General features: G+C 41.6%; 1 long non-coding RNA gene across 1 annotated transcript in view; it reads left to right on the forward strand.

The window, feature by feature from the left end:
* LOC142208670 (uncharacterized) overlaps positions 1 to 18252 on the forward strand; it is a 656266-nt gene that overhangs the window by 526799 nt on the left and 111215 nt on the right. Inside the window, exon 2 of the long non-coding RNA XR_012716897.1 lies at positions 14275 to 14306. This is a non-coding gene — a long non-coding RNA (uncharacterized LOC142208670). The remainder of the gene's footprint in view (positions 1 to 14274; positions 14307 to 18252) is intronic.

Consider the following 18252-nt stretch of genomic DNA (forward strand, 5'->3'; position numbering starts at 1 on the left):
ATGACCCAATGGACAAAGCCGCCATGTCATTTATAATGCAGAGTGAACGCCGTAAAAACTAAAGGCAAAAAATTATGATAGAATTGTGTGTTAGTTTACACAGACCCCCAAAACACGTTAATAAAAGCTAATTAAAACATTGTATGTACACAAAAATAGTGCCAAATAAAAGAACATCTTGTCACGTAGAGAATAAGCCCCCCCATAGCTATGTCAACTGAAAGATAAAAAATGAATTTTGGAAAGCGGGGAAGGAAAATATGAAAAAAGTCGCCGAACATTAACACACAAACTACCCTGTGTCCTTAAAGGGTTAAAGGAGTTTTCCAGGACTTTGATATTGATTGCCCCCTAGTGGAAACCGCACAAATGACAACACGACACAATATAACATAGAAACTTGAAAGCAATCCTTTTGCTCTGCTATCTTGAAAGCCTGCAAAGGAAAGATACCAAAGCAACGCGCATTTAGTATATACCTTTATACATAGGGGCAGTCTATAACCACTAACTAGTCAGTCTATTTATATAGACAGAATACAATTCACAAGCCAGAGGTCAAAGTGATAAAATAGAGAAAGCGCAATGCTATGCTCATCACTAAAACCTTCTATCAGGTCTGTTCATACACTGTAATATATAGCATTGATCATTTTATTGCAATCCTATGGTAATAGCCGTTTCTCTATATGATATATTGCTCGGCCACATAATTATTTTACATGGCTGATGGATTATTGATCAACCATTAAAAGATATATACTGTAAAATCATTTCTGTGTAATACTCTACAGAACCATAATTGCTATTCCTTTAATAACTCAGTGTACAGTATATGTAACTACAGCCCCGAGAACAGAGATATAATAGACCCCCAAATGTAGCAGGTTCCCCCTCTCCCTTGTGATATTATATGTTACTAAGCCTATGCAAAAGAGCTGTTTTTTTTTGGGGGGGGGGAAATGGAACCTCTTCCTAGACAACCCATAATGTGTCCTTTTTACTGCCCTAGAACATGTATTATAATACGGTAATACACAAGAATATGTCTGCCCTAAAGTGCATAAATGGATTTGGTGTATGTGATCTATATAGTCGTCTTGCCTGGGGTATGTTAATAAGGATCCGGATAATAAGGATAAGGATCTTGAGCTCCTAAATGCAGTGCTTTAAATGAGAAGTCCGGATTCTGCATTTTTAGTGGGTCAGTATTTTTAAGGGAGTCAGGTCTGAGGTCCCTATTTTTTTAGTGGGTGTGAACTGGGTGCCAGTATTTTATACAGTTTGGTCTGGAGTTCCCTATACACTCAGTGTTTCTATCTGAGGTCTGTATTTAGGAGGTTGTTTATAACAAAGAATCAATTGGCCATCTGTTTAGAAGCTATTACTGACTGTACCCACAATCTGCCACTAGATGGCAATGTTGTCCTAGACTTCCTTGTACTTCCATCCACTGTCTAAGATTTCCCTGCACTTTATTGCAGTCTGAGCTGGGAATATAAATGTCTCATCTGCTCTTTCCTTTGGAAGCATATAGAATTGTAAAATATTAAAACCCCAGTGATCCTTGGCATTTATAGATTCATTAAAATGTAATACAAGGATGTTATGGCAATAACGCAGTGGAAGAGATGGACTGTTATTATGCCCTGACAAATCTGTAATGTTAACTGATTTAATTTAGTATGCAATGAAAATCAGAGGGTAAAAGGTCAGAAAATCTATCAAGAAATCTTACATCTTCTGCCTCTTCTAAAGGAGGGATGGGAGAAATACTTGTAGTTATTGGATTTTGGAACAATAACCCGGCTTGTTAGTTAAAGGTGAACGTGACTCCAGCAAAAACATATAACCTCACCTTACAACGTTTAATAAGCTGAAAGACCCCTTTAAAGGGCTTGTTTTTAAGAACGTGACCTACCTGTGCTCATGTGCGTGCCTCCGGCAGAATAAAGGTCTCGTATGATATGGCAGGGGACTATTCTGATAATATATTGGGTAGGACGTTGTCTTCTGTTACTGCACACATTGTCCAATGTGTATATAATTTTATACTAGTTCTTAAACAGTATCATACACGTCTGTCTTTCAATTTCTCAACATTTTAAGACGTCTGATGTGTGATGCTGTCAATGAATGAAGACATTTTGATTGTATTCTGACCACGATTGTACCTGAACCCAGGACCCCGATGTTACAAACAGTGGTTTAAATGGTCCAGAACGCGCTGGAACTCAATTCCGCATAATAGTAAAATGACAGTGTCAGTGTTCCGGTATAAAATGTGTCACAATGCGGAACATAAAAAACCCAGTTACTTACCTCCCCTGGCTCCTGAAGGCTTTGGGCCTACTTGGTGATGTACTACACGTCAGATGGGCCAAAGCTTGAGTCCTTATTCATCACGATGCAAGTCCTTGCTCACGTGACATCCGGAGTCCCACCGTACTACATTGAAAATGGCCAATGCGATCTGCATGGAGTGCGCCAGAGCCAGGGAGAGGTAAGTAACAGTTTTTTTGTATCCTCTTTGGGCCCTGGGTCTCTGATTATTATATTCTGGGGTCTGATATTAATTTTGGCTGCATAACACTTTGTGCAGGAGCCACTATGGGGTATAATACTTTGTCCAGGGGACACTATAGGGCACAATTGTGTGTGCAGGAATGGGCGTTGTCCGAGGGGTAGGAAAAGGTTGGGGATGGGGGAAGGGGGAATATGCCATTGTTCCAGACTTCCCCCTAAATTTTTCTTTCCAATTTAAGCACTGTCTAAAAAACAACAGTGTCGACCATTAGGTCACTGTCTTTCCCCTATGGAAAAATAGCGCTGATGACTCTGACACTGCTGTCAGCGGTAAGATCCATCCAAGGGTCATGGAATCAGGATATACTGGCCTACATAGAGGCAAACCTCTGTATGTAAGCCTGACATTATTTTTATTTTATTTATTATGCTTACTTATATAGCGCCATCATATTCGGCAGCGCTTTACAGTCACTGTCCCATATAGGGCTCACAATCTACATTCCCTATCTGTCTTTGGAGTGTGGGAGGAAACTGGAGTACCCAGAGGAAATCCACGCAAATACAGAGAGAACATACAAACTCCTTGCAGAATTTTTTTAAATTTTTTTTCACAATGCACATTTTTCCCTATCAGTATGTCTTTTGGAATATGGGATGGAAATCCACGCAAACACGGGGAGAACATACAAACTCCTTGCAGATGTTTTTTTGCCCTTGGCAGGATTTGAACACCAGGACTCCACCGTGTGGCCCCTTCTCCTTGCAGATGTTGTCCTTGGATTTGAATCCAGGACTCCAGCATTAGTATACTACATAGAGCTGGGCTCTATCTGCCATTGTATCTAAGACTGTATATAAGAAGGCAAAGCACATGTCTTTGGACTTGTGCCTGTAATCTTTTAAGACTATAGCTACAAACCCGATGGCTAGTGCTGCATCTTTGGGTAACTTAAGATCAATGCTGCAGAAAGGTACTGACAGGCAAAACTTGTATGAGCAGGCCCAAGATGAACATTTCCACCAGGCCCATGAGCCAGCAGAGCATTCCCGGCCTAGCTTCTCCTAGCCAGACCTGGCTCTGGCAGATAAAGTGATGACGTAGGTGCATCACCTGAAATCCACAAACTAAACAATGGGTGGTCACACATATGGGATATCACTATACACAATATCAGAAACCAGTATATATATATATATATATATATATATATATATATATATATATATATATATATATACCAAAATAAAACAAATGCAAATACTCATTGCAGAAGTCCTACATTTCCATGTTATAGAGGAAATAATAGTCTAGCATCTCTAAGAACAGTCGCAGAAGATTTGGTACTAACTACAGGCTTTGGGAGTAAGTAACGTTGGACTAATATCAGGTGTGCAGGCATAAGGAGCGCAGCGTGTCTAGAGCCCAGTGCACACTAGACACACATTACAGACAACAACTCCCATGGTGAAGATCAGGTAAGCACTTGTAGGCCTTGTTGACAAACACATGGTCAGCAGTGAAAGGTTTCCGCCATGTAATTACAGATCCCCTTGAGGCTGCAGGGAGCATGGTGTGAACATGGTGCATTGTGATGGATGATTCACTGCAGCTTACAGCTTCTATATTCTCCATGCTATTGATATAAACTGAGATATCATTCAGCCCAGAACATTTTGATGTCTTTCCACCAGATCCTCCTGCCTCGGATTCAGAAAAATCTATACTATAATATATAAAGCAAACATGGTAATCCGTGCTTCAATAGGACCTGCCATGGAGTTATATTTCTGCTTTACTGCATAGTACATTGGAATTCTCAGAAACTCTGCTCACCTTGCACATAATAATATGACCCCAGTCATTTATTGCTTTATATAGACGAATTATGAGAACCTTGCGGATGAGATGACTTCAGGGTTGCTGGGACTGTAGTAAGTAAAATACATACATTTTATTTATATGGCGCCAACATGTTCTGTAGCACTTTACAAATCATAGGCTTCATGTACAGCAAAATGAGAAGTTACAGTTTAATAAATCAATTCACACAATAGGAGTGAGGTCCCTGCTTTCAAGAGCTTCCAATCTATGAGATAGAAGGAATGACACAAGACATCCAGGTAGTGTATTGTGTTAATTCTGCTCAGTCAGGTTATATTCACATTGACTATATGGCATGTCAGCAATGGACAGGACACCCTAAGGCTGGGGCCCTTCGTTGTGAAAACGCAGCATTTTGGCCACGGCGGGAATGCTACAGCAAAAAAAAAAATGCTGTATTTTATATTACCTGCAAAGTGGTTGGGATTCTGGATTTGAGTACTTTTCTCTCTGCATGATTCGTGCGGACACCGTGCAGTAGGGTTGAGAATTCAGGATCGTTTTTAAAATCCGATTTTCAATCATTTTCCAGCTGATCACGATCGTGAAATTTGCTCGATCGCTGATCGGGATTTGATCTTTCCTGATCCCGATCGCTCAACCCTAGTTACTTTATGTTTATGGAGTAGGGTGAGTCAATCTTGAGATTTCAGGATCGTTTTTAAAATCTGATTGTCGATCATTTTCCAGCCGATTGCGATCGTGAAATTTGCTCGATTGATGACCGGGATCCGATCGATCCCGATCGCTCAACCCTACCGTGCAGAAAAGACACGGACCCTTTTATAATCTATGGGGTCCATGTGCTTTCATTGCTCACCACTTTTTAATACGTATAGCGGGGCCTAATATAATGCTGTAAAGTACATCCCTGTTAAATAAAAATGCACACATTACAGTAAGAATATAGCATAGCCAGACACAAATACAAACCAAAGATGTAGCATAAGCAAGGAAGAAATAGCCACAACCTCCAGTCCCAATGTGCATGTTGCTCTGCAGCTTCCTCTGGGATAATCTTCATGCTTGTCTAGGACTAGTCCTCTTCCCCGAGCTGCCTGACTCTCCGGCTCTTGTGCCATTACAAATTCAGGCATACCCTGACAGTCTGCAGTTTTCATGACATCCTGGGACCAAGTTTCATGACAGCTTGAAGAATACTTTAGAAAATCGTATTTGAAGAATAACACGAAGACTCATTGTGACGGCCAACACCACCCTTTTCTTTCTGTCCCCCCATAGACTCTAAAGAGAGAATGTAATTTATTGGGAATCCCCTCTGGTCTCTCTTATACTGTAAGTCAGTCTTTAAAGTTCTTTTATGGATTTGGAAGTCTATTCAAGTAGCAGCTGTGATATTCTTCCCCACACCAGCCAAATCTGAAAAGCAATAGAAACATAACAGGGATTCTGGGAGGACTCTACAGCATCGGGAATCCAGGTCACAAAACAAAAAGATGAATATTGCATATGTGTGCATTCTCATTCTTTTGACTTCTCTTTTTCAAGAATGTTCTGAATTTTTCATGCTTTACAGAATTCCGCCATTTGATGACAATATTTCGGTTGCAAAACTTCTTAAGTGTTTATCAATTTACCTTAAGTGACCTTTACGAGATATGAACAAAACCCACAATTTCACAGATATAAGTAAGAACTGGGTATATCTGGATTTCTTTGTTGCACTGACTTTTGTAAAGATGGATATGTATCATTCAGTGGTGTCTTGGTGTCTCATGCTGGAGATGTTGAGTTTTATTCTCTGAAAAAGTTCTACCGTTTCCGCACATTTTTCATTCCTCCAAACCATGTTTGATTTCAATTATATGCCGAGGGCCGCTATCCAAGAACACTGAGACATGGTTAGAGAGCAGGTCATTTGTCTTTGCTTTCTAGACACATTGGCGTGCATCCAGCGATAGATCAGAGGCTCCCTACGATTTAGACTTCAATATGCTATAATAGGGTTTGCAAAAATCTTTGTACGTAAAGACTGAATATCATTTTGATCTTAAGGAACAACCTATGTAAGATCATCTATGTAAGTTTCTTTGCAAAATTGCCTAGACAACAGGGTCCATGAGTATCAGTAGGATGGACAAGGTATTCACAAAGAATCACTCCATCATCACGGTCAAGAGGTGAATGAAGTACTTGCTATGTTTTATGTATAGATGTACGTAAAAGCTGAACATGAAAACTGACCCACAAGGAACTGACTATAACATTGACAAATAGGCGTTCCCTTCAATGACTTTCAAGACTAAGGACAAAATGTTGAAGGTACCAATAACTATTAGTAAATGGAGAATGTACATACATATGGGTTACCCAATTGTCACCCTACATAGAAATCCAACCAGGTGATGTATTGTATCTGCTCCTCAATTCCAAATGAGTAGTTTTGACTCCAGCCAATGGCTGCATCTACTTGTTAGACATCCTCCTTTCTTCCCAATGTCAGTCACATCCTTGGTGCATCTTGTGGCTCTTCTTATCTCAGTTGGTGGTTGGGCATTGCGAGGATGTACAAAGGATGTCAAGTCTGGTAGCCTTTTTTCAGGACAAACAGGACTATGACAATTCTGTAGCCGTGTTTGCAGTATCACAGTTGACCCTGGTTAAAGACATACTGCATTATTTTGCCTGTGTGAGGCGGAACATGTATACAGCAAGCTATTGTTATGTAATAATCCATTGAATGTTGAAGGAGCACCATCCTTTAGGGAGATTCCACAGTGCAAGAGACAAGGTGAGATAGAGAAACTTGAGTTTGGTAAAGTGCTGGGAATCCATCATTTGGCTAATCCTCACAGCCAAAATAGAACTGCCAAAGCCATACCGCCATATTCTCTTGGAAGCTGCACCTGCAACCTGAGTCTCTTGAGTCCATTCCTGCATTCACCACCAAAGGACCTTTCAATCACTCCTGGACTCAGTGAGCCAAAACCCATCACATGAAATGCCACAGGGGACCCTGAAGTCCCCCACAACCCTGTGTAAGCTCTGGAGCTGAACTGGAAGAGTCGGTTGAGTCTACAGAACATCGCCGCCAACTACTACTATTTCCAGGTCCCTCCAGTAGGTTGGTGCATTGTCCAGTCAGTGTCATTACACAACCATGAGAACCCTGGAGGTTTGTATCATGCATTTATGACAACAGATGTATTCAATACAGAACATTAGCACATTTATCTCTGCTGAATGTCTAAATGCTACATTTGGAATATTAAATATTAAACGTTGCATACATGATTTAAGGGGATTGACCTTTAACGCTTCAAACCTGATATTGTCCATATCAATGATAAAAACATAATGGAGAAATGATCAAGGACTCAAAAAGTCACATTCATTAGCTGGTTGTTTATGCTGTTAAAGGTTATGTCACGTAAGGGGCACATCGCAGAGGAAGTTTCCCTTCACACAGTTCATAACTTTTTTTATATTTGTTTGTTACCTTTACTCTCTCCCAGGGGCCGAGTGACCTGATTTGTTCCCCGTTCACTGGAAAGATTTAGAACATGTCTGGATCTCCTACTGCAGTGATTTTCAACCAGTGTGCCGCGGGGAAAGTTCCCCAGACGCGTGCTAAGATTGGCACGGGAGACCTATTTTGCTGGCACAGCAGCCAGTGCCCTTGTAAATGTAGACGGAGCGTCCCTTCACTGCTCTGCTAGAGCTCAGGTGTAGGACACGCCCCCTTCTCTCCCTGCCCACCAATCAGAGGTGAGCCTCTCACTGCACAGGATCAGGGCTCCCTGGACCTGCTGCTACACGTGAGGAGCTCCTGCCGTCTGCAGCCCTGAATAGGAGAGGAGGAGAGGAAGCTGAACAAAGTGAAAGTAAAAGAAAACACCAGGTTAGTAACTATTCTTATGAATGTCAGGCATTTGGGGTTATTACTTTAGTTTTAGTAACTCCATGTGCCTCACATTAATAGCAATTAACCCCATCATGTCCCTCATATTAACTCCTGTGTGGCTCACATAAGAGTTAATAACATGTGTGACATATGGGGGTACTATATAATGAAGATATTTACTTAATTATCACCTCCATATGTCTCACATATCAGTATCCCTTATGTAAAGCACACAGGGGGTTAATGTGAGGGACATGATGGGATTCACTGCTATTAATATGAGGCATATTGAGTTGTAACCTGTAATATGCGACCACCCCGGAAGAACCGTGTAGGAGGCTGGACTGTCACGGTGACCTTATAGGCACCAGAACTCCCAGGAGAGGTGCACAGGGTAATAGGCAGAGTCAGTTAGATGTGACGCCAGTTGGAGTATTGAGACACCCGCTGGTCCCTGGGCTGGAGATGGTGAAGTGGGTGCCAGTGCTCTACTCCAACAAAGAGCTTTAGCCCAGGGCTTAGCTGTAAGGAAGGCAATGTCCAGGCCAGGATCAATAGAAGTGCTCACTGCTTTATTGTAACAGGCATCTGCTGGTCACTTGTCCTGTAGCAGTGAGCTGTGGCACAGTGGCTTGTAGCTGGCTGACACCTTCCCCTGTATTAGCAGAGAGTCTAAGATGGCTGCAGATCCAGCTTCTGGCTTACTGCAGGGGCTCAGTTACCTTGTAGAGGTCGGTGCAGGCTGCCAGGGTTATAGCTCTGCTCAGCCTGATGTAATTCCTGTCCTCTTACTGATAGTGATGGGGGCGCTGTCACACAGCTTCTCTGTCCTGCTACTGCTGTGGCAATCCTCACAACACAGTGTCTGAAACACAAGATGGCCTCTCCACACTTCTCCTTGCTTCTCCTTCCCTGGCTCTTACAGAATCCTACTTCCTCTCCCTGCTATGACTATTTCCTGTTCCAGCTACAGATCCACTCACTATAGTGTGTGTTGCTATGGAGACCACAGCTCACTAGGACAAGTGATACCAGAGAACAATAGCTTAACAACATTACACAAATGAATACAGAATAAACATGACAACATATACAAACTATCATAACATGTAAGGCACTTCTATGGCCAAATAACCATTAGTAACTCCTGTGAGGGGGTTACAAATATACATGACCAGACTTTTTATACACAACTGTGGATAAAAGTACAGACCTATACATTTCTAAGGACCCATATATACAGCCATTCTTTTTGTGGCTGTGTATCTGGGCCAAATTGAAGAGCTGAAAATTATAGAGCAGGTCCTATATCTGTCCTATATATACCCTATATCTGTCCTATACCTACCCTATATCTGTCCTATACCTACCCTATATCTGTCTGCATTTGTGGCCCTGTCAATTAATTTTTAATGTTTATATCAGTGAAAACCACATGCGTGCCACTTGTATGCAGAAGGCGTAAGGCTGAGGCCCCACGTTCCATAAACGCAGCGTTTTTGTTGCAGATTTTGCGGCAGTTTATTTCAACCAAAGAATCAACCATTTAGAATCTATATTATTAACTATATGTATAATATGTACTGTTTTAGTGTCATTTTGTGCCATTTTGGTTGGTGGTGTGCCCCGGGATTTTTTACGTGTAAAAAGTGTGCCGCGGCTCAACAAAGGTTGAAAATCACTGTCCTACTGAGACGAAATATAATTAGACCTTATAACTTCGTTATCACTTTTAGAATTGTGTCCCACTGAGTTCTGGCCCCGAGAATAATGATTATCTGTTTACTTTTACCCATCTCTTAAATTATTTTCGGATCACATGCTGTGCCCATCAACATAGCCATAGATTGGAGCTGTAATCAGGTTCTGCTGTGTTATTACAACATAAGGTTATTGTTGTGTCTGACTCAGGTATATCGGTAAGGAAGGTGGGGGAGGATTAGGAATTTGTTCCCTAGAAATGATAATAACCCATCGCTACTGAATTTACCTGGAACATTTCTATGTGATTTCATCATCAGAGGTGGGAATTTTGGAATCCACTCAGTGGGTGGTCACATTGTGGGGTGCTACAGTTCTTGACTTTAAGGTTCACTGGGCTTTTAGACTTTGCTGTCTATTCCCAGTCAATCTCCATCATCTCCTTCCAGTCTATTTAACTTGCTAGTTCCTAAATTGGTGTGCTTTACTTGTTTTATGACTGACTGCCTGTTTCTGCAACGTGTGGCTTCAGCCTTAAAGGGTTTTCCTGACTTATAACAGTGATAACCCATCCTTTAGACAAGTCATCAATCAAAGATCATGTAGGATCCCCATGGATAAGCTGTTTGAACCAACAAGTGCACTCTTGCTTCTGCTTCACAGGCCATCTGGAGTCATATTTTCATCACTTAATCGACCTGTTTGCACCTCAGTCCCATTAACTCCCATAGAATCCCATTCGGCTGCTATGAAATGTATGGTGCTTTGTTTGGTTTTCAATGAAGAGCCCGCAGTGTTTGTCTAAACTCTGTGGTCTCTTTAAACACTGGCTGATGTTTGATGATCCATCAAAAAGATAATCAGCAATTTTATAAGTCCAAAAGCCTCTTTAACCCCTTCCGGACCTCATGCTGACTATACCCTACGTCCAGGCGGTCCATACTTAACCCTTAAAGGATGTATCCATATGTCCTTGCAGTGTTAGGGAGCCTTCACACGGAGTTTACGCTTCGCTCATTCTAAACGTAAGCTCGTTCAGAATGAGTGGCATTAAAACAGATCCCATTGATTTCTATGGGTGCCGGCATACGCATGCTCCCCATTGAAATCAGTGGGAGGCTTTTTTACCTATTGCTTTCAATGTGATACTTGCATATCCCATAAAAATCAATGGGATCTGTTTTAAAGCGGCTCATTCTGAACGAGTTTACGTTCAGAATGAGCGGAGCATAAACTCTGTGTAAGCAGCTGCATGAAATTGTACAGCTGAAGAAGTGGGGAGCTCCTATAATGAAAGTAGGTCAAATGACTGGTCACTTTAAATGGCTGTATCTCTGGTTTTATACCACCTAGAAAAATTATTCTGACATCACATGAAATTTGAGACTTTGTATGCTGCCACAATACTAGCTATAAAACAATCGGATATATCACTAGTTGAAACACAGTTGGAAATTTGAGCTTTATATGCAGCAGTTCATGCTGTATATGTAAAATTCCACATTCTAATATGTGCTATTAACTAGTGATTAGAGATGAGCGAACACTGTTCGGATCATCCGATCCGAACAGCACGCACCCATAGAAATGAATGAAAGCACCTGCCACGTACACTTTGCCGGCGGCCGGTTGCCATGTCAGGTGCTTCCATTCATTTCTATGGGTGCATTCTGTTCGGATCGGCTGATCCGAACAGTGTTCACTCATCTCTACTAGTGATATATCCAGCTCTTTTATAGGCAGTGTTGCATTCTTTGCAATATATGAATTTCAACATTCATATGATATCAGAAGTAATTTTCTAGGTGGTGTAAAACCAGAGATACATCCATTTGAATTTACCCCTTTGGCTCTCCATAGTGTATTGAGTACATGTGTATGGATAGACTTTATCTGCAAAGCTTAGGCATTGGGATCTTCAGTGGTATCTTTACAGCCTGTTTTATATAAAAAGGAAGTTAGATAGGTTAATTAAGTATATTGCAAAAATATTCACCAAACTCCTCCAACACAACAGAATAAAATAAAATAGGAGTTACACTTTAAATCTGATCACAGCTGTGGGGGTGTTGCAAAGGTAGATGGTATATATGGTACAGAGGTGAATGCTCAGATTTTGCATTGATGTCCAGGAGTTTCAAGTGAAATTTCTATCAAAAGCTTAGTCATTTGAAGAAAAGTTTTAAAACTTTTTTCAGAGCAAAGGGTTGATATGGAACAAATAGAAGTCTGAAGAAGGTTAATCCTGGGCAATGGATGAATTTCTGGAACCATGGATGTTTTTATCTCCTTGAGAGCAAGAAATCCTTATTTAATTGATGGCACAGACAACTTGGTATCAGAGACTCAAGTAATCCAAAATCATTACCAGGGACCAGGGAGACATCACACAATGTATCGCACAACACTCAGTACCGTTCTTTACATTTGTCATATTTCTCCACTTTAGTTAAAGAGAAAGCTCTAACCTCTAAATCTCATGGATTTCAATCTCCCAATGTGACATCTGTCAAGCGGATATTTATCTGGATTGCTTCAGAAGTATTACAGCGTACAAGTACTCGCACCGTGACATGCAGAGCGATGGATATGGAAATCTCAAATCATTCCATGTAGTGGAGGAATCTCTGTCTTTTCCCTTCATTACCCATGCCGCTCTATTTTTGGCTGTTGGCAGTGATCACTCATTCCTCCTCATAATTTAGTTGGGTTCCATTTATAAATTATTTTTTCTTTTTTATTCATTTAAAAAAATTGCTAGAAAAAAATAAAAATATTTTAGTTTTTAGACTAAGATATAGCAAAAAAGAAAACTATACTCATTATCAAAAAATAGCATGCCAAGGAGCTCTTGGAATCAGATGACATTTCAATGTGTAATGACGATAAATGTAAATGATTATAATATTAGAGCGAAAGGAGATGTTTATTGCAGAAAACTCTACAATTGAAAAAGCCCGTAGTACCCTTTTGGGCCCCCTCCAGCCTGGAAACAAGATATATGATACAGGTCGGCATGGAGATGTACTGGTTCTGTATGATATCCTGCTGCGCATTTGTCCACAGATGTTTGAAGTTGGACCACTTGATCTTGCACACCCGATTGCCAAAGTTGGTGTCAAAGCTGGTCCCGTTATTGCTCGATTGGCCATAAATGTGGTAACAGGCAAGCTGAGGAAGGGTTGCAATCTGGCAAACATAAATATGGTAAGCACTTGCTGTGCCTGGGCAAGCAGTATCCTGCTGGAAAACGCCAGTTGGAAGCCCTGCCATAAGAGGCAACATGTGTGTCCTGCACATATCACAGAGCTTATAGTGTCCCTTATTCCACTACGAAGGGTGACTGTCATATGTGATGGCTCCATACTAAAGATCGGCAAATTGGTTCATAACGCTCACAAAAAAATCACCCTAAACAGTCCCTGAGGGTACAGTTTGGTACTGCCCTTGTTAGGGTGGGAGCTCTTTGGGGTACGAGGGACAGAACCTTAGGGACACTTATAGGGACTGTTACATTGTTTCCTGGTACCCGAATACTGCATCACCTGAGAACATCTATTTGGTAAGATTGAGCCATTGTATCTTTCTATCATGGTGTACCCTTTTGTGTATGTGGGAATTAGTGGCTGATATTTACCCCCTTGCATCCGTGCCTTAGGTGGCAATAGCTGTTTTTTTTTATTTTATGTTTATATTTTAGGAGTTTATAATTAAAAGTTATATTTTACTAGCAGTACCCGCGACTTCGTCCGCAGAACCCTGACCCCCTGTGCGACCCACCTGTAGCTCCGCGCAGGCTTCTTCCTTTGCCTTGTGTCCACAGCGGCTCCCTTTTCCTCATCTCCCCCCTGGCGCCCGCCAACCCCCTTTTTTCCTACCCACTCCCTCATCTGCTCGCTTCTTTATCCTACCCCGTGCCCCTTTACCCCCTAGCCCCGTGGCACCCATCCAGGTGAGCTGCTGCTGGGGCTGGGATGACGTCATCCCAGGTCCTACAGCATCCCAGGTCCTGCAGCAAATTCAAAAGTGAAAAGCACCGGTCACGGGAGGGAATTGCGGTGGTGTACGGAAATTCTATGTAGCCTATCATTCAATCCGGGACCCAAGGTATGTATGTGCGCAATTTCAGCCAAATCCGTTCGCCCGTCTAGGTGTCATTGCGTCCCCTTTCCAACCCCCCCCCCCCCCCCCCCGACCCCTTTGCACCCACCCCCGGCCTCGGCCTCCTCCCCTGCCTGGAGTTAGGAGCTAGGCCCGAGAGGGCAATAGGGAGTTTGTGGCTTGCTATGCTAAAAAGTGTGTGGGATTGCAGAGCTGGTGGTATGAGTTGTGGATTTGTGGGTGTCCTGGCAAAAACGTATGTCTGCGATTGTGATGAAAAGTAGCCTATCGTTCAATCCTGCCTATGTACTATGTTTGTTGAAAATTTGAGCCAAATCGGTTGAGCGGTTTTTGCATGATTGAGGAACAAACATCTAAACATCCAAACACACAGGATACTTGTTCATCAGTGCTTTGGTTGTTATATTGTCTGATGGTGGTGAAGTTCCTTTGCTAAAACCTGGGGGGAGTCCCACCTGCAGCCCATTTTGCTTACTGTTTGCTCATATTTACATACTTGAACTTGACCATCATCAGATCCCAAAAAGAACCTGGATTTGCCAATAAAAGCAATATGGTACCAATCTGTAGCATTCCGGGGTTCTGCAAGCAAGGGCGATCGTCCCTGGTTGTCAATAGCAGAACAATTAATGGGCTCAGGTCTATTGCAGTGCAGGACACACATCAAGTTTTCTGTATGTGCCAGTCCTGAAGTCTAAGGAATTATCTGCGCACTGCTTACATTGTGCCACAGGAGCCTATGTGTTGCTGAGATTATTTTCATCTGACTGGGTGAGCTGTATCAATTTTATTTTTGTTTGTAGATATGGATTAAGACTAGAGATGAGCGAGAAGTGAAATATTCGAGATTTGAGATTCGTTTTGGGTAGAGCCTTAATATTCGAATACTCGATCGAATATCGAATCCCATTATAGTCTATGGGAAAAAATGCTCGTTTCAGGGGAAACCACTATTCAACTAAAGGAGAGTCACCAAGTCCACGAGTAGCAGGAGGAGAGTGTTTAGGAGGAGCGCTGTACAGTTAAAGCGCATGGACCCCATAGACTATAACGTGGTCCGTTCGCTTTAAGGGTCCATTCACACAGAGTAACGCGAGGCGTTTTTTGTGCTTATTTTGTGCTTATTTTTACGTCCGTAATTTTACGTCCGTAAAATAACGGACGTAAAATTACGGACATAAAAATATAGGCGTATTTTACTATAGAACTCAATGGAAACGTCTTTTTACGGCCGTAAAAATAAGTACAAAATAAGCAGAAAAAACGCCTCGCGTTACTCCGTGTGAATACACCCTAACTGCACAGCGCTTGCAGTTGCGCTGATATTCCGTTCGGGGGGGTCTTCCGGATGGGAGGCAAGCGCTAATGTGAACCGGCCCTTACTAGTCCTGCAGAACCTGCATTGATTGGCCGAATGCTATACACTGTATAGCATTCGGCCAATCAACGCTGGTTCTTAATCGAATCTTCACTGGGAATAGCAAGTAGCATTCGAACGAGTACGAGTATTTTGAATACCGTAGTATTCTATTGAATACCTACTCGATCGAATGCTACTTGCTCATCTCTAATTAAGACTACTATGGGCCCTAAGATGTATGAAGATCATAGGCCCCCATCATGTTGTTAATTAGGCAAAATGTCTTTGAATGTGTTTTAGAGTCATGTTTAGACAGTCAACAATCTCTCACCAAGAGGTACACTACCCAAAAGTAGCTTCTTTTTATAATGCACTTTTACACCCTTCTGGAAAGACCCAGCGTCTAATCACACAACACCTGTAATCCTGTGCGTGCGTGTAATGAAAACAATAAAGAGTCTCATGCCGTACAATGTGGATCTGCACATATTCTGTAGAGATGAAGGTTAGACCCTAATACTTATTTCCTCTGGTGGGTGCAGTCTAGGACTGGAGAGAAACAGCACCCATGTGCAACCTGACATTCAGGATCCCAGATGTTATGCTTGGTGGTGGTCTTACAGGTCAGACCTTTACCAATTAGTTATCCTCTAACTTGCAGATAAGGGATAGCTTTATATAACTGGAAATTTAAATAAAAAAAGTGGAAAATTAAATTAAAAATGAAAATTGAAGATCTACCTACTGTGCCACGTGATAAAAGAGCTCCCCATTGAATTGAAGGCGATATGATCAAATGATCGCCTATCACACACTTGGCATAACTGAGGCTGTAAGCAACCTACTATGGAGCAGGTCCTCTCCTGGAGACGTCTTACAGACCCTCTGTGTCTCTTGTTAGGTCCTTGTGCCACCCTGCAGAATTTCTAGTCCACAATCACTCCAGCCCTGTTCAGACGATAAAGAAGTAATTCATACCCTGACAGAATAAAACTCTTGAATCATAAAGATTTATAGACAGCGGCATCCAGTGTTTTAGTTACTTGCTCGGAGGATACATGCAGTGAATGTTAAACAGCTCTGAATGAGCGGCTGCAACGCTGGGCTGCCTTGAGTATATCATTTAATGTATTCCATTATGGAAAAGGTATGCAATTCATTTTCTAGGGAAATTAAATGAGTTCTAATGAGTTAATGAAAAATTCACATTGAAATAATTTTTCACCCTGTCTAGTTACGTATTGTGTTCGAGGAGTAGAGTAAATCCTGTTTTAGTTTTTTCTCCTTGGAACTTAATTGAGATAAAGTCTTATGACACCTGTTCCATGCACATTTAAAGAGGACCTGTCACCGCTCCTGTTTTAGGAAATACTTGTATTCCCGTGAAATCACAATTCTGGAGCCTCTTTCTTTGGCACTCTACCTTGTTCTGTCCCCCTCTGTTGCTCTTCCTGGAAATGTATAAATAAATTGACAACTGGGTGTTACCGCCAAGCCTTGTTTCTAATTATAATGATAGCTATGTGTCTATGTCATTATTGCTCAGTGCTAAAGTAGCGCACCTACAAAGGGTCTAGGATAGCGTTTCGCTCTTCTTACATCCTATACTAGTCAGGTCATACATGGAGTAAATTGGAAATTGTAATTCTAATCTCCTGTACACAGCAGGAGGCAGCTGAACTTCAGCAGATTCAGAGTAGGGTGACTAGGGATGAGTGAGCTGGTTTCTACTGAGCCAGGTTTTTATAAATTTTCCATACATTTTGAGCTCAAAATTTCAAAATTTTGGAAGTTTGGCATCAGCAAACCGCTATTGTACTGTGGAAGATCTTCAGAGCCCAGAGTATCATAATCAGGAACCCTGGAGAGGTGCTTAACCATAACAAACAATCTTACTCACCTCTCGTGATATCTGGTGCAGGTTAATGTTCCATTTGGGCCTTTTTCAGCCTCCTCAATGATGTCACTGGTCCTGGAGGAACACTGTGGACTGTGATTGGGCTTCAGCAGTCACATGGGGCAAGCCAATGTCCTACTGTTAAATATTATATATTTACAATATTCTCTAGCAGACATGGGGTTAACACTCTACTGACATCATATCTGTTGTATTTTGGGTACATGGGTGCGGTTAGAGTACACCATTTTAGAAATCTCCCTACATAGCTGTAACATGGAAGGTAACACCCACTCTCATGAATATAAATGAGTGACAGACACACACGTCGTCGTCGTCATCCATGAGGGGGATCCATGGGGAATCTATGGCAGGTCTGTCTGCCATCCCTCTCTGTCATCCTGGACAAGATGTCGTGAATATCCCAAGTCCACCAACCAGATGACAAGCATGAACCAAGCTGTAACTACAAGATATCCAGATGATTTAACTTCTCTGAAGATGTAAGCTATTGACAATTGACTGATATTTGTGTTATTTGGACATTTTCCCTGTTCCTGTGTTTTCCTTCAAGATATTAATAAACCTCTACACTGTTTTATAACAAGCTGACTTCTTCCTATCGTGGATAAGGCCTTCAACACGTGACACAAGTCTATCCCACAATTTCAAGGCTAGGTACGGATATTTAACAGTGGATACAAGTCTCACCGGCAAATACAAGATATTTAACACCTACCAGATGCTGCCACAGAGCCTAGTCGGATAAGACTGTTCTAGCTACACAACTTCCCTGGTATGAAGGGAACCCATAATATAATAACAGTTTGGGGTTAAAAAACCTCACAAATTTTAGAAAAAACAAAAATAAAAAAAAAACAGAGATACATCTTCCT

Source organism: Leptodactylus fuscus, chromosome 6 (assembly GCF_031893055.1).
Source record: "Leptodactylus fuscus isolate aLepFus1 chromosome 6, aLepFus1.hap2, whole genome shotgun sequence".
Classification (NCBI taxonomy): Eukaryota; Metazoa; Chordata; class Amphibia; order Anura; family Leptodactylidae; genus Leptodactylus; species Leptodactylus fuscus.